At 39.2% G+C, this 22375-nt stretch overlaps 1 protein-coding gene, 1 long non-coding RNA gene and 1 pseudogene across 12 annotated transcripts in view; 1 reads left to right on the top strand and 2 right to left on the bottom strand.

Annotated features, from left to right (window-relative positions):
- The window catches only part of LOC147998148 (uncharacterized), a 46607-nt gene extending 38330 nt beyond the window's left edge, over positions 1-8277 (bottom strand). The window contains exon 1 of the long non-coding RNA XR_015646903.1: positions 8016-8277. This is a non-coding gene — a long non-coding RNA (uncharacterized LOC147998148). The remainder of the gene's footprint in view (positions 1-8015) is intronic.
- Sytl5 (synaptotagmin-like 5) overlaps positions 1-22375 on the top strand; it is a 243631-nt gene that overhangs the window by 36020 nt on the left and 185236 nt on the right. For 2 of the 11 annotated variants that reach the window (XM_087599495.1, XM_087599496.1), the window contains exons 2-5: positions 967-1043; positions 8897-8963; positions 10861-10946; positions 13289-13396. The gene's annotated coding sequence lies outside the window, so the exon portion shown is untranslated. 11 annotated transcript variants of the gene reach the window in all.
- LOC120099439 (small nucleolar RNA SNORA62/SNORA6 family) lies at positions 501-673 on the bottom strand (annotated as a pseudogene).

Here is a 22375-nt window from a genome sequence, read left to right as displayed (position 1 = left end):
CTATAACCAATTTGATTTTGACCCTTGTAAAAATAAAAATTAAAAAGTGGCAAGAATTCTAAAGTCAATCAGGGGGCCCGGAGATTGACTGAAGAAAATCAAATGAAAAAGTAACTGGAAAGTTTTGGTTAAGTCAAATAGGTCAGTTTACTTTTTCACCATAAGCTAATAGCCCTCAAACTACTGTTGCAGAATCTCATGTATCCAGAGTGAGTTTGAAATGACTAAGGCCATCCTTGGGTCCTTCCTGTATCAGATCCAGTATCTTGGCAACCGTATCTATGCTCTGAGAGGAAAACCCACAGTTTAATGATTTACTAATCCTACTTATTCAGCCATTGTGATTGTGAGGTGAAGACAGCTAGTTACACTTGTATGTCCCCGTTCTCCTTTTCAAGTTTATAAAACCTGTTGTTCTGAGAACATGGATGCTCAGAATACAGATTACATTTCTAGTTTTTGTTATCATTGAATTTGACATATGAATGCATTTTTTTAACATATGTGGCAGTGACCACTACTAAACTCCAGTCATAGAGGCCAGCTCTACTGGTGTTAGCGAAAATCCTGCCATAGGTTCAACGTAGCACACTTCCGACACTCAGAAGTTCACTGGATATGGATGCATTCTAATGAGGAGAATAGAATCCAGCCAGCCTCAAAAGCATGCTCCTTCTGCCTCAGCCTGGAGTGTCTCAATTGTAGGCGTTTATTACCACAACTGTCTCCCAGAAGCTATTTTAAAGGAAGGAAAATCCATATCCCTTTATTCCTCTTCTCTCTGCCCTGGTTTGATTACGGATGTGATGACAATAATTTTCACGACAGAGTAACCGTAGTAGAGCAACAGGATGGAAGGAGCCTACGTTCCTGAAATTGTTTGTGAAATTGCGACACCAAGCTTCTTGTCTATTGTAGACTTTTACACTAGGGGATTCCTTTTTCCTTCTTTAATTTCTTTTGCAGATCAGCATATTCTTGATACATTTAGTGCAGAAGTCTCAACTCACTTCAAATTCAGACTTTATTTTTCGTCTTCTCTGGTAAGTATATTCCTTCCCCATGGAGAATATACAGAATTGTATCAACCGCTGCTTTAATGCCATAGCAACCATAAAATCTTAGTGACGTGCCTTCTGCAGGTCAGCCCAGATATGTTTTCATGGCACTGACAGGGATACAAGAAATATTTTTCAAGCCCTCAGTTATGTAATCTTTGTAAATATTTCAGTATTGTACCTGAAGATTGTACCCGAACTCAGACACGAATGGAATATTTGTATCGCTTCATGGGAGGAATTGCAGTCACTTGGCAAAAGGCATGAATGGGATGCTGTGAAAATTGATCTCATTGATGCAGTCAGTCTAACCTCAATACTAATGTTTTTAAAGTAGGCTTTAAGTAAAATTTGGGGACAGGTTCTCATAACACTTTGTGGAGATCTGACAGTTGGTGTAGTGCTGAAGCAAATGTATCATGTTATCTCTAACAAGAGCCTTCCATTCTGATTCGGATTCCAATGCCAACTGCACGGCCTGGCGTTGATTTTAGTCTGTTCAGTTTTGGAAGGTGGAAGATAAATTTACTGTTCTTAAATATAATGACAATAAAAGAAGCTGAGGTTCACTAAGTTCTGAGCTAAAATTTAGATTGTTAAACATGGACTACATATGAAGTAGGTTTTCTTCACCATTACCTCTTCTAAAATAAGAACGTTCCCTGACAATTCTATAAAAGACTGTATCTCTAATCTCGTATCCTATCACTATTGGCTGTTGTCTGCTTGTATGCTACCTCTTTTACTAAGTGCCCTTTCTACAAAGGCAAACATTCTGTTCTGCTTGCTATTGTATTCAGAACACCTATAAAGTTGCTAGGCTTACACTAGGTGCTCAAACATTTGCTGACTGCTGCTGTGACTGCATGCACATGACAGGTCAATCAATATTCAATCATGGGGGGGGTGCTCATGAAACCCCACCCGTTTCCAGAGGATTTAGAGGCACTTAATTGTAGCAAGGTACAAAAGCTTATTGGGCTCCATTCCACTTAGAGGATTGATAGGCAGTTAACCGCAGCAAAAGGGGACAGAACACACAAGGCTCCTCCCTTCCCAAGGAGCTATACGAAGTTAATGGTTGCTGGCATGGGGCAGGGATTTTTTTTCAAGCAGTATAGACACAGTGAGATGCCTATGCTTCTGTAAATAACCTCTCACTTATGATTCTTTTAGTAACCCTAAGTAAATTTATTGTTTCACCAAACCAAGGAAAAACATTAAACTAGAAATGAGACTAGCTGGGAAGAGGGAATCACTACAAGTAAAAGCTGATGAGAGAACATTGTGTATGCATATGAGAATGTTGTAAAGAAACTGTGTTCTTGGACATGGGAACTGAAATAGATGCCATGGAGGATCTCTGCTTACTGACTTCTTCTCCTGGCTTGCTTCTCCCGGCTTGCTTGCTGACACCACCCATATCAGTCATTATTCAAGATGTCCCACAGACTAGCCTACAAGCAGTCTGATATAGGGAGGCCTTTTTCTCAGTTGAGATTCCTCTTCTTAGATAATTAAAACCTCTACATCTCCAAAACAGAAGTCAATGTCTGAAACTCTAAAAGCCTCTAAAAGCATAAAAACTTTAGAATTATACATCTTTCTGTACCTGGGAAAACTAATGATGATATTCAAGATAAATTCCACTGAGAAGGGGAGGTATACATAATTTCCTTTTTTATTGGATATTTTTAATTTACATTTCAAATGGTATCCCCTTTTCCAGTTTCCCATCCATAAACCCCTCATCCCACCCCACCTCCCTCTGTGTTTATGAAGGTGTTTCCCCACCTACCCATCTACCCCTTCCTGCCTCCTGCTCTGACATTCCCCTACACTGGGGGCCCAGCCTTGGCTGGACCAAGAGCTTCTCCTCTCATTGGTCCCCAACAAGGCCACCCTCTGCTACGTATGCAGCTGGAACCATGGGTCTGTCCATGTGTACTCTTTGGATGGTGGTTTAGTCCCTGGGAGCTCTGGTTGGTTGGTATTCTTCTTCCTATGGGGTTGCAAACCACTTCAGCTCCTTCAATCCTTTCTCTAACTCCTCCAATGGGGACTCCGTTCTCAGTTCAATGGTTGGCTGCTAGCATTCACCTCTGTATTTGTAAAGCTCTGGCAGAGCCTCTCAGGAGAGAGCTATATCAGGCTCCTGTCAGCATGCACTTCTTGGCATCAGCAATAGTGATTGGGTTTGGTGGCTGTATGTATATGGCCTGAATTCCCAGGTGAGGCAGTCTCTGGATGGCCTTTCCTTCAGTCTCTGCTACACACTTTGTCTCCATATTTCCTCTTGTGAGTATTTTTGTATCCCCTTCTAAGAAGGACTGAGGCATCCACACTTTGTCCTTCTTCAGCTTCATGTTGTATCATTGGGCTATCTGAGCTTTTGGGCTAATATCCACTTATCAGTGAGCGCATACCATGTGTTTTTTTAAATTGGGTTACCTCACTCAGGATGATATTTTTTAGTTATATCCATTTGCCTAAGAATTTCATGAAGTCATTGTTTTTAATAGCTAAGTAGTACTCCATTGTGTAGATGTACCACATTTTTTTATTCATTCCTCTGTTGAGGGACATCTGGGTTCTTTCCAGCTTCTGGCTATTATAAATAAGACTGTCAGAGCTGACCCCATGCCAAGGAGTTCATAATTTTTAAAGAGCTGACAGTGAAGGCAGCCTTGTGAGTCTTAGAATAGTGGAAGTGGCCTGAGATATTCTTTTCTTTAACTTTGAGATAGGGTCTACCTATGTTGTCCTGGGTAGCCTGGATCACTGAGATCCTCCTGCATCTGTTTCTGGAGTGCTGGGTTCAAAGGCATGTGTTACCACACCCTGCTGAAATGCTTGAGTTTCTTAATCTAGCTGTCAGATTCTTCAAACAGTGGGCTCAAAAGATTATAAAGGAGGTCAACCCTGAATTACATCTAAGCTTAACCAGTTTGTTATACATGTACCTTATAAAATACTTAAGATAAAACAAGTATCTTTTACAAAGAGTTTATGTTGACTGAAATTATTAAAATCAATATTCATGTTTATAGATAAAATATTCTCATATGTGTTATATAACTAACAAATGCAACACAGTAATTTGATCTCTGTATGTGTTTTTTATATGTGTGTGTGTATATTTTTATCAGTAACATAACCACTTCAACATGAAATCCATTTGGAAGCTTGTTTTATCTCTTCTGTATTTACATATGCATATGTGTACACATACATACACACATATATACATATATGACACACACAAAACACACAGACACACACACATACACACACATATATATGTGTATATATATATATATATATATATATATATATATATATATATATATATAATTTTTTCTGAGACAGGGTCTCACTACATTGCCCTGACTCGTTATGGAGAGGATAGATCAGGTTGGCCTCTCACAAAGACCCACTTGCCTCTGCTGCTGGAGCACTAGGATTAAAGCTGTCCCTTATCTACATCCAGTTGAAACATTTATTTAATTTCATTTTATATGTATGAATGTTTTGACTGAATCTCTGCAAGTGCACTACGTGTGTGCCTGGTGCTCACAGACTTGAGATGATATCCAGACAGACCCCTGGAACTGGGTTACAGATGGTTGTGAGCAGCCATGTGGATTCTGGGAATAAGCCTGGGCCTCTGCAAGAGCACTTAGTTCTCTGAATAACTGAGCCAACTCTCCAGCCCCTCTTCTCTACATTCTTTAAAATAAAACACAATGAGCTCTTTTCTTTATCTTATCCTGAGTATTTCTTCAATTTCCTCCCTTTGCTTGATAGTTATATTTTCTTGCAGTATGCAGCTTACCCTTTCAAACTTTGAAGTTACAATAGACTCTGCCAAGTGTTTTGTTTACTTAAGACTGTAATACCTGTCTTCTATCTTCTGTTATGACTCTGTGCTTAAGATGTTAGAGGAATTATTTGTAAGCCCTTAGTAAAGGGGAAAGGAAGAGAGATTTAGTCAATGTAAGCCCAGCATGGGAGATGTACTCCTGAGTGCTTAAGGACTCATGAAGCTTCTCCTAAAAAATTAAAATTGGATTCACAGACAGACTCTCAGTAGGGTGTCTGCCCTTTTTGTGTACAACACCTCGAAGCAAGCAAGCCACCTACAGGTGAGCATGGCCTATACAGGCCCACTTCAAATTTAACAAAAGCCTTCTTATAAAATCTGTACATACGATCTGTATATAAAGTCAATATCTGTAAAAGGCTTTTTCTGTGGTTCATACTATCTACTTTTGATTGCTCTTCTCTAAGAGCAGTTAACATTTTAATGTCTTGATCTGTCAATTGGTTGTAAAATGTGACTTTATTTGTGTCTCTGGCTCATGTCAATGTATGGTTTAAGAAATATGTGGTACTAATCAACCAATTTTTTAAGTTTGCATTTTGCTAAATTATAAAGATTGCCAATCAACTGAGAAATACAGCTGCTAATTATTATTATTAAAAGATATTTCTTCAAATTTTAAAATTGCTTTGCCCTTAAAATGAATAGTGAATAGATATGAGCAATTATTTTAAAAATTGGCTCATTTGCTTTGTGTGCTATTTGTTTACTGGGTCCTAAACTTTATATATATATATATATATATATATATATATATATATATATATATATTTAAAATGTATACACTTCTAGCTTTCTGCATTTCTCTTAAGATTTTTGTCATTCTTTAACAAAGATTTAGAACAGGACAAAAAAAAAAAAGAATACAAGAGGGAAATGAACGAATACCTCACCCTAATTCTAAAATTCCACAGTTGGAGAACTAATAAATTTCATCTATTTCAAATAGAAATATACCAGTGCAAGACTGTATAAGCAGGTTCTGTGAGGCAGGCAAAGACTAGACTGTCTAGGAGAGAAAACAGAAAGCTGTGGCAAGACTGAAAACAACCCTCTTATTGGGCACATGTTGACAGCTACTGGAGCGAAAACCAGAGTTAGTAGCGCAGGGCTGAGTTAGGCATTCTATAAAATTCCTCCCATTTTCATTTCTTCCTGAGTCCTCTCATGGTCTTTATCACTTTGCCCATATGTTTGCCCCCGAGCAGGTCTTTTCCTCTCCTCAGCTTTTCTCATAGGAAAGGAAATATCCATCTAAGGAAGTCTGCTTCTGTTTTCCCTATCTGTATGTAATTTTTGAACTTTTGAGACCAGAACCCAATCTTGGGTCTAAAGCAGTGAGACCTTCATAAATAGTTTTTCCCTCTTTGTGATAAACTCAAGACTTTGGGTTTGATAAAAAAAAAAAAAACGTTTTATGGTTTTTTGTTTTTTTTTCTGTTTGTTTTTCAGAAGTTTTGTCCACTTAGGAATTCGTGTCAACAAAGTCAGTGTTCATTTGAGAATCAGTCTGTGTTAGTCTTAAATAGCTGCTTTGTACGCAGGTATTTTAAACTGATTTTTAGTATACTTATGTCCCTATGTATATGGGACTAGAGACATATATATATATCTGTGTATCTAAGCTATATATTATGCAAAGTTTATATAAAGTTTATATATATATATTTAAAACATATACAATTTCGTTCATGCAGTATAATCAGCAAATGCTGCTGCTCAGTCCTGTGCTTTCTCAGCGTCAATTGTGGCTTATTACAGCCCCTGTTATTGCCAGGGCTCTAGCTAACCTGAGCTAGCCTGAGCAAAGGGCACAGCAAGCCAGACCATACCCTGTTCCCTTTGAGCTGGGGTCAGGCTAAATAACTTGACCTATTTCTACCAATGGTTTAAAAAAAAAAGAAATACAAGAAAAGCCCAGCTCCATCTGGATAAGAACAGCAAGCTTTGTAGCATCTTAACTTTGTATACGCTTCTGCCTAGACCTTCACCACTGCGATAGCACTGAGAATCCACTGTCCACAGTCATGGTGAAAACAAGAATCCTGAAAGCCACTGAACAAGTAGAACAGCTGAAATATTTTCAAAGCCTCAGTTCCGAAAAGTATCCTTACTTGACCTGGCTTGTGGTTCTGGGAAGAACATGTCCAAGACTGTCTTTATTAGATTATGTGGACCACTATAGAAAAGATTTTCTACAGGGAATTTCCCAAGTAACCAGGGACAATGGTTGAACCTTCAAATTTTCTATGGTAGATAACAAGTGGGCTGCAGAGGTTAACAAAGAAGCCCTACCTGGTTTAGACATGAGAAACACTTTCTATTTCATTAAAAAGGAGTTACTGACCTCTGACAATGTCGCTCATAAAGGGGGTTATCTGACCACCAATTATACCATTTGCCTTGGCTATGTTGCTATTCACATGTGTCACGTGGTGCTAGGGAAGCATGTGACTGAAGAAGGTCCCTTCATTCCCTGTCTTCCTGCCTCACAGCCCCTCTCAGAATGAGGTTCACAGGGACTATGGAACACTTTGACATTTTCCTGGAACTATAGTCATGTTCAGTGAAATCCCGAGCAGACTAACTCCTTCTGTTGAGCTAACTTTGAAGAAGTCTTAGTGGGCAGAGTTGGGATCTATTTGGCTGTTGGTTGAGGGCATGCTTTCTCAAGTATACAGAGATGCTCTATAGAAACTGGGAAGCTTACTAGATTAGACGTCTAAGGAAGTCTGCATCCAATTACTAGCTGAATGTTAGAGGTTTCGAGAAGACTTCCAAGAAACTACCCATGAGAAAGTATACAAACCTCACAAAATTATTTTGGAGAAATCACTAAGCAAAAGACTAAGAAACTCTGGAAAATAGACAGAAATTTATCTTGAGTTACTCCATTATTTAAAATGTCCTCATTTTAGCAAAATTATGAGACATTCAAAGCAACAAAGTATTATCAATGTTCATAATAAAGGTAGCTAGTAGATATGATAAGGAATCTCAGAAATTGAAGTTATTAGACAAGACCTTAAAAGCTACTTTGAATATATTTAAAAAAATTAAATGAAACCAAATACCTTAAGAACTGAAGGAAGCTGAGCATGGTGGTGCATACCTGCATCTTCGTGTTTACCCCAGGAATGGAGACAGTAAGTAAAGGAGTTTAAGCCTAGTCTCTGGTACACATTGAGTTTAAGGTCAGCCTGGGCTTTCTGAGACCTTGTCACAAAACAAAACAAAGCAAAACTAAAGAGAACAGAACAGAAATAAAAGATACCATGCATGGTTGTTTACAGCTGAGGCTGAGGTAGGAGGAACACCCATGAGTACAAGGCCAGCGTGAATTAGAAAATGAGCCCTTGTCACAAAAGCAAAGTGCATGTGCGTGTACGCACGCACGCACGCATGCACGCATGCACACACACACACACACACAGAGAGAGAGAGAGAGAGAGAGAGAGAGAGAGAGGCAGAGAGGCGGAGAGACAGACAGAGACAGACAGAAACAGAGAGAGGGAGCTAAAGTAAATAAGAATGCCTTACCTGAAAGGCAGGGTGCTGATATACTCAAAGAATTTAAGAACAAAAGCAAAACCTAGTTATACCCAGATAAGCAACAACAACAAATTATCAGAATTTGTCACAGGATGGACACCTTTTCAGTTAAAGGATTAAATGGAGTTTTGGGGCTGTAATGAAAAGACACTAGATGGTTACCTGAATCTGCACAAAGATAGTACTGGAGTACTAGTATGGTAACCACATAGATACACATGTATAAGGCAGTATAACCTGACATTTTATCTGTAACTCTTCTATCACATCTGATAGAAAAAGAAACAATCCAAACTCATAATTCTAATCTGTTAAAAAGCTCTAATTTGTATAATAATAATACCATAAGGATGGAGTACGGACTGGTAATAAACTGGGGCAAAATTTTTATATTCTTTTGTAGTTATATATGTCTCAACAGCTGGGCCTGGTGGTGTAAGCAGAACCAAGAGGATTGATCAAAATTCAAGGTTAGTCTCATCTACAGAGTAAGTTCCAGTCAGCCTGTGAGTCTCAACAAAACAAGATTTCTAAAATAAAAATTAGAGATGTAGGGACATGCGTCATTGGTAGAGCATGCCTGAGGCCTATATCTACAGATATAGAAGTTAAATATCTAATACAGAAAAAAAGTTGATTTAATTGAGATTTCTAAGGCAAGCATTAATGAGATAAGTGATAAATGTCTAAGGAAAATGACAGATGAGTTAATCTGTATACTATACAGAACTCTCTGAACACAAAAAGGCAATAGTGGAGGAAAAGAGTAACAAGAAAATCGAGATATATCAGAAATAAAAATGAAAATTTCAGAGACAAATCCTATATTATTAGTAATCTTGTTAAATATAAATGAATTAGTTTTTCCAATTAAAAGGCCTAAATTGGGATGACAGAATTAAAAGACACAAACAGCCAATTATATGCTGGCTCCAAGAGATATTCTTTATATTCAGTCATACATAGGCTGAAAGTTAAAAGATAGAAGAAGGTGTAGGATGGAAACAGCAATCAATTAGGAGGAAAAACAGTTGCTATGGTAGCTGGGGAGCTGGCTCAGTGATGTAGAAGGCTTGCTCTAGCAGCATGAGGACCTGAGTTCAAATCCTCAACATCCACATAGAAAGACTATGTGGCCATGCATGCCTCTGGCCCTAGCTTTGGGGCTAAGAGACAAGCAGAACCTTGCAGCTCACTAGCCAGCCAGCTTATGTGAACCATTGAACCGCCAGCTGTGTTGATAGACCCTATCTCAAGAGAATGAGGCAGAAAATGATAAAGAAGACCCCTGATGCCCCTCCTATCCTCTACATGTAAGTGCCAGTGGGAACAGACTTGCACAGTCATGCACACTTCTCCACACACATATACCAACCCCCACTCCCACACATAATTGTTGCACTGATAAAGAAGCAAAATTTTAAACGATCAAATGCCAATCTTTTCTATCAAGAAGATGTGGCAACTAGAACTATATACTTGACTGACACCTCAACCACCTCAAAACGGATGAAGCTGACTGAATGCCATAGGGAGTATCTTTGTGTTTATTTCCAGGACGTATCATATTAAATAAACCAGGTATATCAAAAACTAGAAAAATTATACTGTTTTAGTATTGACATCATCTTGCTTCAATAACTGTCATTTAGATATTTTTATAGTCACTAATGGGTTAACCATCACTCAAATGTCTTTACGTTTTTTTTTTTTTTGGTTTTTTTTTTTTTGTGTGTGTGTATGTGGGTGTCTCTGTGTATTTATGGTCCTGTATATCATGTGTGTGTATATGCAGTTTTGTGTGGAGGTCAACCCTGGGTGTTGTCTCCTCAGGCACGTAAGATTTGTCTCCTTTGTCTCTATCTCCAGAACCTGGGGATATAATGAGATACTCTTCTGTCATTGCTGCTTGTCATTTAAGACAGATGACTTGTTTTGTTTGTTTGTTTGTTTTTGTTTTGTTTTGTTTTGTTTTTGAAGTAAAGTGATTGGACCTAATCCAAACTCATAGGGCAGAGAACTATACCCAGCTTTGATGGTGGGATATAGGAAAAGAGAATGTCAGAGAGTCAAAATGAGACTATGATGCAGCATCCCTAGCTTTCACTCGGATGGGATAATTTGGAAAGAAATGTAGACATCTCTACAAGCTAAAGGAGGCAACCGGAAAATGTAGTGAAAACATTTGCCAGCAAACTTATGAACCTTATCCTGAAGGTGACTGGGTCCAGCAGAACCTTTAGAGAACCTAGCCTAGCCAGCCTAGATAACCTAAATCATGACCACCCAAAATTCTGACTTTCAAATTATGAGATCATGAATGGAAGTTGTTAGAGGTTGCTTAGTGACAGGTAATTTCATCCACAGCCTCTGCGGCATGGTGAATCAACAGCCTGGCAGTGAGGAATTGGCCCGTTAAACACTCTTTCTTCTTCCCACGAGCACATCAACAGGTACAGATCAGCCGTGAAGATATCTGGGGGGACACTTGCTGAGCACGTTAAATCTAGTGATTTCACTAACACAGACAGAAAGGGATATCATGATTGGCATGTACATGATACATATTTTCTTTATTGTTTCTTTCAAATATTTTTCACCACAATGGAATGCTATAATGCTGTCTGGGGGATACATGGACTAAGACAATATTCCTGTACAAATGATTGAGAAGTAAGAAGAGCATATATGACCCATCTGCACATTTTAAACTTTATTTTCACAGCAGTAAGTAGGTTTACTGGGCCTGTAGAATATATATATTCTCTCTCTCCATAGATATATAGATGATATAGATATAGATATAGATATAGATATAGATATAGATATAGATATAGATATAGATATAGATATAGATATAGATATAGATATAGAAAGACCCCCAAACCTGGGGAGACGCTCGCTCCAGTCACAGGTTGGGGTACCCCCAGGAAACACGAGTAGCCGGTCTTGATGTAATCAGCAAGAGGCAGTTTTATTTACGAGATCTCGGGCTGACACGTATCCCACACAGGAGATTGAGTCAAGCCCTGAGCCTCTCTAGGCAGAAGCTTTTATAGGGAAAACCAGGGGTTACGTGTGGATACATATAATTGGCTAATACAAAGGGTGCACAGTTACTTTTGGCATGGAGTTACATCAACAAAGCATACGTGTAATCTAGCATCTCAGCAATGTGGGCAGAGCAACTCATCTCACTGCAGCAGGGGGATGACCCATCCTCAGGGAGTGAAGGAAGGGGAGGGGGTTGCTCCAGATGGCCAGTGTCCTTGGGAGCTGATAGTCGGGCCAGTGAGCCCTATCTCAAATTCTCTCAGGCATGTCTGGACTTTGTTTGAGACTAACTTTTTTGAAATTTAACTCCAGATATAGATATAGATATACATACACAAAGCAGGAAAATTTGCTCTCAGGTGGTATCTCTCCAATAGTAGCTATCTCACTCCAAACTTTGGCATAATTCACCCATGGCTTGCTATGCACTGTTGACATAGTTATTTACACTGAATTTTTTTTCCTTTATATTTTCTCATCTTGTTTTTTCTAATGTAACACGCTTTAAAGCTTTGGTTTAAATGAAAAACAAACTTAGAACTGAGGTTAAGTGTTAGCTTTCCAAATAAGACTTCCACCTCTGAATATTCTCTCTCTCTGTCTCTCTGTCTCTTTGTTTCTTTCTGTGTTCCAATTTCACCTTTAACTGCTCTCCCTTTTTCTCTCTTCCCCCTTCTCTCTCTGTGTATATTTATACATAGATTCTTTTATATATGCATTATGTTATTTGTAACACTAAGTGAGATCAACTTGAATCTTTACCCCACTTTAATAGCAAGGGATTTACTTTGAGCATAGCAATGACTTCTACATAGAGGTTTTGAGTTACTAAGAGCACAGAGTCAGGACTGGAGAGATGGATCAGTGGTCAGAGTACTGGTTGTTCTTCCAAAGGTTCTGGGTTCAGTTCTCAGCACCCACATGACAGCTCTCAACTATCTGTAATTCCATTTCTAGGGTATCTGGTACCTTCACACCAATGCACATAAAATAAAATAAAATATTTTTAAAATAGCCCAGAGTCACTAGTAAAGTTCATATACTTAGAATTTTCTCTTTTTATCAGCTAAGCTCAGACTTTTTCAAAGATCAGTTCTGATAAATTATTATAAAATAGGGAGACACATCATTTAGCAACTGTTTTGTCATCCCAATGAAGAATGACCTTCTAAAGTATTTATTAGATCATGCACCTAGCCACATGAGCTTGCATTTATACAAATATTTTGGCACAAAGTTTATGAGGTTGACTTGAGAGATAATTAGTACATTTAGTTTCCTTTTAAAGAAGTCATTTACCTACAATTTTATTTCCTATCATTTTATTATGTTTTATGTGTATAGGTGCTTTGCCTGCCTGTAACATGTGTGCATGTATGCCTAGTGTCCTCAGAGGCCAGAAAGGTGCACTAGATCCCATTGAACTTGAATTATAGATGGTTGTGATCTGCCATGTAGGTGCTGGGAATTGAGCCCGAATCCACCAGAAGAGCAGCCAGTTAACTTAACCACTGAGCCCCTACAAATTTGTTACTTAAGTTTAACTTCTTGTCATGGTGTGCATCTACATTCTTTCCTTCAGTTTTCCCTTGTGCCGATGCTGGTCTAGAAATTTAAAGGCAAGACTTCCCTAGGGCAGTTGCAGGACTTGACTTGAGATCATTAAGAAAAGTATTTCTAAGTGTATAACAGGAAATCGACTTTGTTCAAGCATCTTACGTGCTGTACACTGTCATCTTAGGTGAACTATCTGAGCTTCATAAGTTATATACTTTACTGCATTTGATGAAGTCAGAGAGGCCCGGATTCACAATGACAATTCCCTAAGTACCAGGCATCTGTGTGTAAGGTAAGAAGGTGTTACATTTCCGAAAGTTTTATGTCATAAATTGTGTTTATAGTAAGTTATACATCCAATGATTCTGAAGGCACAGAAAGTATACAATAATGCCTGGCATGAAATACAATGATCTGGGTGTTTATATACACCCTAGGTCTAATGTTGCCAAGCAAAGTTGAGACCAACATTGATGAGCCTCTGAATTTTTGAAAGAGGAAAATAAATGAGCAGGAAAATAAAACATTTCTGCAGTCTGGATTTAGACCCATGATCAGTTGGTAACCTTTGAAATCAATTTTTTTCTGTGACCTAATTATCCTTATTAATTTTTTCTTAGAATTCTAGACTTTCAGGCTTGATCCAATCAGAGGAAGTTTCAATCAATGGAGTTATGAGGTGCAAAGGGTCCAATCTAATCAATGATCAATCCAAATCAGAGATTGACCTGGACTTGATCCTCATCAATGGCTGATTCAGCCTGGTCAGTTGCCAGCCTGACCCAGGATTTATTTAGTCAGAGCTTGATATAAACAGTGGTTTAATCTGATAAAAACTGTTACAAATCAGGATTCTGATCCAAGCATTGGGTAATCTAATCAGGGATTTATCCAAACTGAGACTGCTCTAATCTGATGTTGATCCAAACAGTGGCATATCTAATCACTGCTTTATTCGATCGAGAGTTGTTATAAACAGTGGCTAATAGAATCAGGGCCTTGATTCGATCAATGGCTAATGATTATAAGCCATTATTCTGAGTGATGGATATGTGTATACTAAATAACTTAGTCAAGAATGTTATATTTTACACAAAAGTCCACCTGGGAACATGAGATGAGATGGAAAAGTTTATGGGAATCATGTAGTAAATATACGTGCTTACAGTTTTATTGTACTATCTTTTGATTAAGTTGTATGGTGACCCTGAGGAAAGTGGTCTGATAAGGTGTAATAAGACAGACAGGAGTTTTACTGACAGAAAATAGGAGTAAACTACTTAATCAAGGGTAAATCCTAGAGTCTGGGGAGGTCAGTCATTCCTGCAAGCAACTGTATATATTTTTTTCAAGGCCCCCTTTTTTTTTTTGAAATAAAGCTTTAGGGAAAGTTGCAGAGGGATTTTCTTATTCCTAATTGGCAGTCTGTGTGGTTGCTATGAACCAGTGATAGGATCAGATAAATTTATATGAAGCATCAGTTGAAGTTTTTGTTTCTTTTAGTTACTCATCCGTGTGTGTGTGTGTGTGTGTGTGTGTGTGTGTGTGTGTATCTATCATCTATCTCCATTTATCATCTATGCATCTATGTATGTATGTATGTATGTATGTATGTATGTATGCATCAATCTATGATGCTCTGCAATGACTTTTACGTGAAGGTTTAGAGAAATGTGATGTTGGGTTATTAAGTGCACAGAGTGACTAAGCTTCAGGGATTCCCATTCCTTAGAGTCATTTTACAGCAGCAATTGAGACCAAATCCTTACTACACTCAACTTGTGCTCCTATAGTCCTAAAAAGAAATGGAGAGTGTGGCTGATGGCCATTTTCTGTATACTATCTAAGCTTCTTTATTGATTTCAGATCATTGAATTCATCCTTTACATTAACATAATCACAGTGGCTGAGGTAACCTGTCTTTCTCAAAACACATTTTGCAACTATAGTTGGTTATTCTTGATTGTCAACTTGTCTGGATAGAGAGATGCCTAAAAGATTGTTAAAGCACATCTCTGAGTTTGTTTGTGAGGGTGTTTCTAGGTAGGAAACATGCTTAGGCCTCTGCCCTAATGAGTTGATTAATCTATTCTTAGATTCAAGATTTGAATAGACGTGGGAGGTGTTACAGAAAACGGTTCTTAGTTGCAAGGAATTAATTGCTCTGTGTGTGTCTCTGTCTCTCTCTGTTTCTGTCTCTGTCTCTCTATGTCTGTCTGTCTGCTCTCTCTCTCTGTGTGTGTCTCTGTCTCTGTCTCTCTCTTTCTGTGTGTGTGTGTGTGAGAGAGAGAGAGACAGAGACAGAGACAGAGACAGAGACAGAGATGTATCTTGTTCCTGTCCTCTCTCCCCGCTCCCTGCTTCCTAGATATGGGATGAACAGTTTGGCCTATCATATGCTCTCTGCCATGATGTTTTACCTCAGGCACAGACAAAAAGAAATTCATCACATGGACTGTAAACTCTGAAACAGTGAGCCAAGAATAAATCCTTCCTCATTTTAAGGTATTTTCCTTGGGTATTTTGACACAGTAACAAAAAAAAAAAAATAACCCAATACTCTTCCGCATTCACCCAAGCGTGCAAGACTACTTATAGCTGCTACAGCTACTCTCTGCCTCATTGCTATTTCTGTGGCCAAGGTGGCAAGCTCATCTTGTACTCTGGGCAAGGCACCCAAGAGTTGCCTTTAACCAGTGCGTGACTTGTAAGGAGTTGTGGATAAAACCACTACAAGCTCTTGGCTCTTCTAGTAAAGTATCTTTAAAATGTAAATTTGCACTTTCAGCTGGTTACCATGCAGTGCTCTTACTGTTGGTCTGAGTTTCATGCACTGTGATACCAAGCCATGTTGATGTCCAGAGCATTTTCAAATATAATCATATAGTCTTTGGGTAAAATACACTTCTAACATCAATTTTAATTGTGCCCCCTATCTTAGGGGATCATTTTCTTGAAATTCCTTGCAGATAAAAATCAATCTATTCATTTATGTCTTGTCTTAGTCATCCCTGTACTATGACTTTGGCTTTCTTGATGTTAAGGATAACTATCTTGGTAGGCTTAAACTACTGTTAAAATCATGAGTGTTGCATGTTTTCTAATATTTTGAAATAATTCAAATGCATTATTCATACACCTAAATGGATCCAATGTGACTTAGACAAGTAATCTTATAATAATAATAAGCCTTTCATAAACATAAGCATGAATTATTTCATCGGTATAGTCTTTCTGTCCATAAAATGTCAGTATTTTAAGAACACAAGCAGAGTTTTCTGCCATTTTTTCCTTTATGATTATGTATCTCCTTAAAGAATGTATTCCATTATTTCACACTTCTCTTAATTTTATCCACTGTCATCTCCTACCTAAGTGAGACATGTCAAGTATTGTATGCCACTTCTTTTGACAATTGCCTGATATTAGAGGTAATTTTCATGCATTCTGTCACCTTCTTCCCTCTTCGTTCTTTGATGTATTATAAGAAGCATACTACATTGCCTGATGAAAAGCGACTGTGGGAGGATACTCAAATTAAATGGTGCTTTTGCTTGTCATTCATCCCATATTGCAAAGCATTCCTCACAGATGGCTTATGTTCTCCTCTTCTGATTATGGGCTAGGTCCATTCTCTGCTCTGTGATTGAATGGACAGTTCCCTTCAGTCTTCTCTGTCTGCTATGGGCTCTTCTGTCCTTTTCCTCGATGGATGGATGAGTCATTGTATCCCCAGATAACTTTAACTGATGACTTTTATGTGTGGAAGGCCCCTGGATCTTAAAGTAAAAGGAGCCCAATGCCATGATTTTACAGCTTCTTCTCCCACCAACATGACTTCGATCCTTAGCTGTTCCCTGTCACAGGGAACTTCTCAGGACCCACACAGCTCATCTCCTTGACCCTTCTTCCTCCTCCTCCTCTCATCACCACTTGCTTGCTGTGGTCATCTCTTTTGGTCACCCTACCTCTGTTAGGATTTCACTAATTCAGTTTTTAGCACTCCACAGCCAGTCCAGACCCATCATCAGAGTACTGAATTTCACTAGCAGAGAAAGCTGTCTCCCTTTTGTTTGACTTGGATTCTTCTTTTACAGGGAGGAGAGTGTCTGTAGGTAGTATGAATTTAAGTAGCATAGTTGTTGTGTTAGTTAAAAGGAAAGACAATAGGATTTCCTTGCTACTGAGAATATTAGCACAGAGCAGGGAAGGAAAAATAGGGGGAATTAAGAAGTAAGTACATTCTCATGGTAACAAGGGGTGAGCAACATTGGTATAGTAACTATTATTTAAAAACTAAAGATGGCAAACTTTGACCCCTTCCTGTCCCTGGTGACAAAGTTCTGGTGGGCTTCCCTGCTGGCTGATAGGTCCAGGTGCTGATATATTAAGTCTATCAGTCTGTCAGTAACTCCTTTACCTGAAGCTGGGGAACAATCAGCTCCCCCCCTTTTTTTTGTTTAAGGTGACCAGACCAAATTTAGGGGAGGGGAATCCATCCCAGGTCACCAAAATCACTTAACTCCCTCATAGATTTAGATCCCCTCTCTGCTCTACAGGGAGTTGTTCTATGCCCACCCCCTCTTCATTGGTAAAAATGTTTGTTACAAGTTTGTTACCTGTTGCTGCCTGCTGTGACTGACATTGTTGCTGCATTTTAACTCTTTAACTGGCAGAGAAGAACCTGATCAACATCCCTAGACAGTGACAACTAAATAGAGAATGGGCGATAAGAATGCTTTTTACCGAAGACAGACCAGAGCAACCTATAACAACCTGATATCAATTGATTTAAGGCCTTTACCTGCTTTCTGGAGGAATTTGAACCCAAGTTGGGAGTACTCAGGACCAATAAGGAAGACTTGCAAATGAGTTGAATTAGCACAGAGGTTCTTTTATTTTTCATTTTTATTGGATATTTTATGTATTAACATTTCAAATGTTATCCCTGTTCCCCTGTCTCCCATATCCCCCTCCCCTCCTTCTATGAGGGTGCTCCCACTCCCAATCACCAACTCCCGCCTCAACACCCTGGCATTCCCTACACTGGGGAAATGAGCCTTCACAGGACCATGGGCTTCTCCTCCTCCTGATGCCTGGCAATGCCATCCTCTGCTACATATTCAGCTGGAGCCATGGGTTGCTCCATGTGTACTCTTTGAATGTTGGTTTAGTCCCTGGGAGCTCTGGGGGTAGAGGATCTGGTTAGTTGATATTGTTGTTCTTCTTATGGGGTTGCAAACCCCTTCAGCTCCTTCAGTCCTTCTCCTAACTTCTCCATTGGGGTCCCTATGCTCAGTCTGATGGTTGGCTGTGAGCATCCTCATCTGTATCAGTAAGGCTCTGGCAGAGTCCTGTCAGCAAGCACTTCTTTTTTTTTCTAATTTTAATTTTCTTGTATATTTTATGTATTTACATTTCACATGTTATCCTGTTTTCCCCCTCTCCCATACCTCCTGTGCCCTCCCCCTGCTTCTACGAGGATGCCCCCACTCACACTCAACCACTCCAAACTCACCACCCTGGCATTACCCTACATTGGGGAAACAAACCTTTATAGGAGCAAGGACTTTTCCTCCTATTGATGCTGGACAGTGCCATCCTCTGCTACATGTGTGGCTGGAGCCATGGGTCCCTCCATGTGTACTCATTGGTTTGTGATTTAGTCCCTGGGAGCTCTGGTGAGGTCCGGTTGGTTGATGTTATTCTTTCTATGGTGTTGCAAACCCCTTCAGCTCCTTCAGTCTTTTCTCTAATTCTTCCATTGGGATTCCCATGCTCAGTCTGATGGTTAGCTGCAAGCATCCTCATCTATCAGTAGGGCTCTGGTAAAGCCTCTCAGGAGACACCCATATCTGACTCCTGTCAGCAAGCACTTCTTGGCATCAGCAATAGTGTCTGGATTTGGTGGCTGCATATGGGATGGATCCCCAGGTGGGGCAGCCTCTGGATGACCTTTCCTTCAGTTCCTGCTCTATTCTTTGTCCCTGCATTTTGTCTTATGAATTTTTTTGTTCTCTCTTCTAAGAAGGAATGAGGCATCCACATTTTGGTCTTCCTTCTTCTTGGGGTTCACATGATCTGTGGATTTTTTTCTTATGTATTCCAAGCTTTTGGGCTAATACCCACTTACCAGTGAGTGCATGCCATGTGTATTCTTTTGTGATTGGGTTACCTCACTCAGGATTATATTTTCTAGTTCTATCCATTTGCTTAAGAATTTCATGTAGTCATTGTTTTTAATAGCTGAGTAGTACTCCACTGGGTAAATGTACCACATTTTCTGTATCCACTCCTCTGTTTAAGGACATTTAGGTTCTTTCCAGCTTCTGGCTATTATAAATAAGGCTTCTATGAACATTGTAGAGTTTATGTCCTTGTCATATGTTGGAATGTCTTTTGGGTATATGCCTAGGAGTGGTATAGCTGGCTTCTCAGTTCAATGTCCAATTTTCTGAGGAACCTCCAGACTGATTTCCAGAATGGTTGTACCAGTCTGCAATCCCACCAACAATGGAGGGGTGTTCCTCTTTCTCCACATCCTTTCCAGCATCTACTGTCACCTGAGTTTTTGATCTTACCCATTCTGACTAGTGTGAAGTAGAATCTCAGGGTTGTTTAGATTTGTATTTCTCTGATGACTAAGGATGTTGAACATTTCTTTAGGTGTTTCTCAGCCAGTCGGTATTCCTCAGTTGAGAATTCTTTGTTTAGCTCTGTACCCCATTTTTAACAGGATTATTTGTTTCCCTGGAGTCTAACTTCTTGAGTTCCTTGTATATATTAGATAATAGCCCTCTAACAGATCTGGGATTGGTAAAGACTTTTCCCCAATCTGTTGTTTGCTGTTTTGTCCTATCGACAGTGTCCTGTGCCTTACAGTAGCTTTGCAGTTTTATGAGGTCCCATTTGCTGATTCTTGATCTTAGAGCATAAGCCATTGGTGTTCTTTTCAGGACATCTTCCCCTGTGCTTATGTGTTTGAGGCTCTTCTCCACTTTTTCTTCTATTAGTTTCTGTGTTTCTCGTTTTAGGTGGAGGTCTTTGATCCACTTGGACTTGAGCTTTGTACAGGTAAATAATAATGGGTCAATTTGCAATCTTCTACATGCTGACCTCCAGTTGTACCAGTACCATTAGTTTAAAATGCTGTCTTTTTCCATTGGATGGTTTTAGCTTCTTTGTCAAATATCAAGTGACCATAGGTGTGTGGGTTCATTCTGGGTCTTCAATTGTATTTCATTGATCTACCTGCCTGTCTCTGTACCATGCAGTTATTGGTTTTTTTTTTTTTTTTTTTTTTTTTTTTTTTGGCCAGGATTGCTCTCTAATACAACTTGAGGTCAGGGACGGTGATCCCCCCAGAATTTCTTTTATTGTTTAGAATAGTTTTTGCTATTCTGGTCTTTTCAGCAAGCACTTCTTGGCATCAGCAATAGTGACTGGGTTTGGTGGCTGCATATGGGATGGATCCCTAGATGGGCCAGTTTCTGAATGGCCTTTCCTTCAGTCTCTGCTCCACTCTTTGTCCCAGTACAGAGGTTCTTAACCTGTGGGTCACAACCTCTTTATGGGTCAAACAACTCTTTCACAGGGTTTTCCTGAGGTTGATGGGAAAACACAGATGTTTACATTACTGCAAATACAGTTATGACATAGCAACAAAATTAATCTTATGATTGGGGGGTCACCACAACATGGGGGACTGTATTAAAAGGTCCCAACATTAGGAAGGCTGAGAAACAACAACTTGGCAGGATTCTTCCTTAAACTTGACTCTGTAAGATAGCCAGGGAAGCTTGAAGTCTGTCCTACTTGATCAGAAGGCTAAGCTGAGACTCAGTAAAATTCCGTGCAAGAAAAGTGTTTCCAGTTTTCCTTTATCTCAGTGAAACTTACTTTCTCTTTTGGATATAATAAATCCAACTTTTGTTTGGGCAGCTTTTGTTCCTTAAGGTCTAGCTAAAACAACTGTTGGTTTCTAGATTGTTTTCTTGGATGACACAAGGTATCAGGTGTGTAAATCTGAGTCTTTCTATGAAAACAAATGAAAAACAAAGTTCATAGTTGAAAGCTCCGTTTCTGAGACCATAAGAGAAGAGTTTTAGACTGATCTCAAAATATCTTGAGATGCTTAACTTCACAGTTGGCACTTGAAAGCCTTCTCTGTATTCTGATGGATTTTCTGAGCCTTTCTGCAACATCAGAACTGGAGATTGCCTGCACATGATCTGTTACTATGGATTATTTTAAGTTCACATTATGTCACCTAGCTTTAGCTTAGATATTTTTGGAAAAAAAGGTAATTCTCAGAGGTGCAAAATTAAGAGAATTTAAGGAAGAGGTACAAACAGGTATTAGAGGAGGGAAAAATAATCAGGAATTTACAAGGTTGTGCTATAGGCTTTTCTTGTCAACGTGACCTAGCTTAAATTTGCCTGAGAAGGGAGTCTGATTTGAGGGATTGCCTAGCTCAGATTGGCATGTTAGCATGTATGTGGAGGACTGTCTTGATAATTAGCTGTTGTAAAAAGGCTCAGTCCACTGTGGGCAGAACCATCCCTAGGTCAGTGGTCCTGGGTTGTATAAGAAAGACTTCATGAATCCAAGAGTAAATGTTCCTCCCCCATTTCTGCTTCAAGCTTCTGTTTAAACTCCTGTCATAATTTCCCTTAATGATGGCCTGTGTCCTGGAAGTATATATAAGCCACAACATTTCTTTCCTCTCCTAAATTGCTTGGGGTCAGAATGTTTTATCAGAGTAATAAAAATAAAACTAGAAGAGTGTCCCATTGAAGCATTATATCTCTCCTTTTTTTAATTTTGAGAATTTTATATATTGGTACCATATTTACATAATTGCTGTATAGTTTTTCCCCAGTTTCTCCCATGCTCTCCTACTCTATCTCAAATTATTACATATTCTCTAGCTATTGTTACACACACACCCCTACTGAGTCCATTTAATATTTCTCTTAACTTATCATGCGTCTCATCCCTGGAAAACCTGATTCTCTCTCTTTCAGCAGCCAGGAGTTGTCTGTAGCTCTTTGTTTATAGGTGGGACCTTTAGAAATTTCCACCAACTATGTTGGCAGGTTGACTGGTTTCATGACGCAGGTATTATGTAGGCCACCAAACTGTTGAGACGTTATGTCTAGAAGACTATCTCACAGCAGGTGTCCTGGCCTCTGGCTCATATAACCTTTACACTCCTGCTTCCACGTTTCCTGAGCCTGGTGTTGTGTGGTAATGTATCAATTCTGGGTGG

The sequence above is a fragment of the Rattus norvegicus genome, chromosome X (genome assembly GCF_021556685.1).
Source record: "Rattus norvegicus strain SHRSP/BbbUtx chromosome X, alternate assembly SHRSP_T2T, whole genome shotgun sequence".
NCBI classification, from domain to species: Eukaryota; Metazoa; Chordata; class Mammalia; order Rodentia; family Muridae; genus Rattus; species Rattus norvegicus.
The sequence above is the reverse complement of the archived record's forward strand: the minus strand, read 5'-3'. Positions and strand labels throughout refer to the sequence as shown.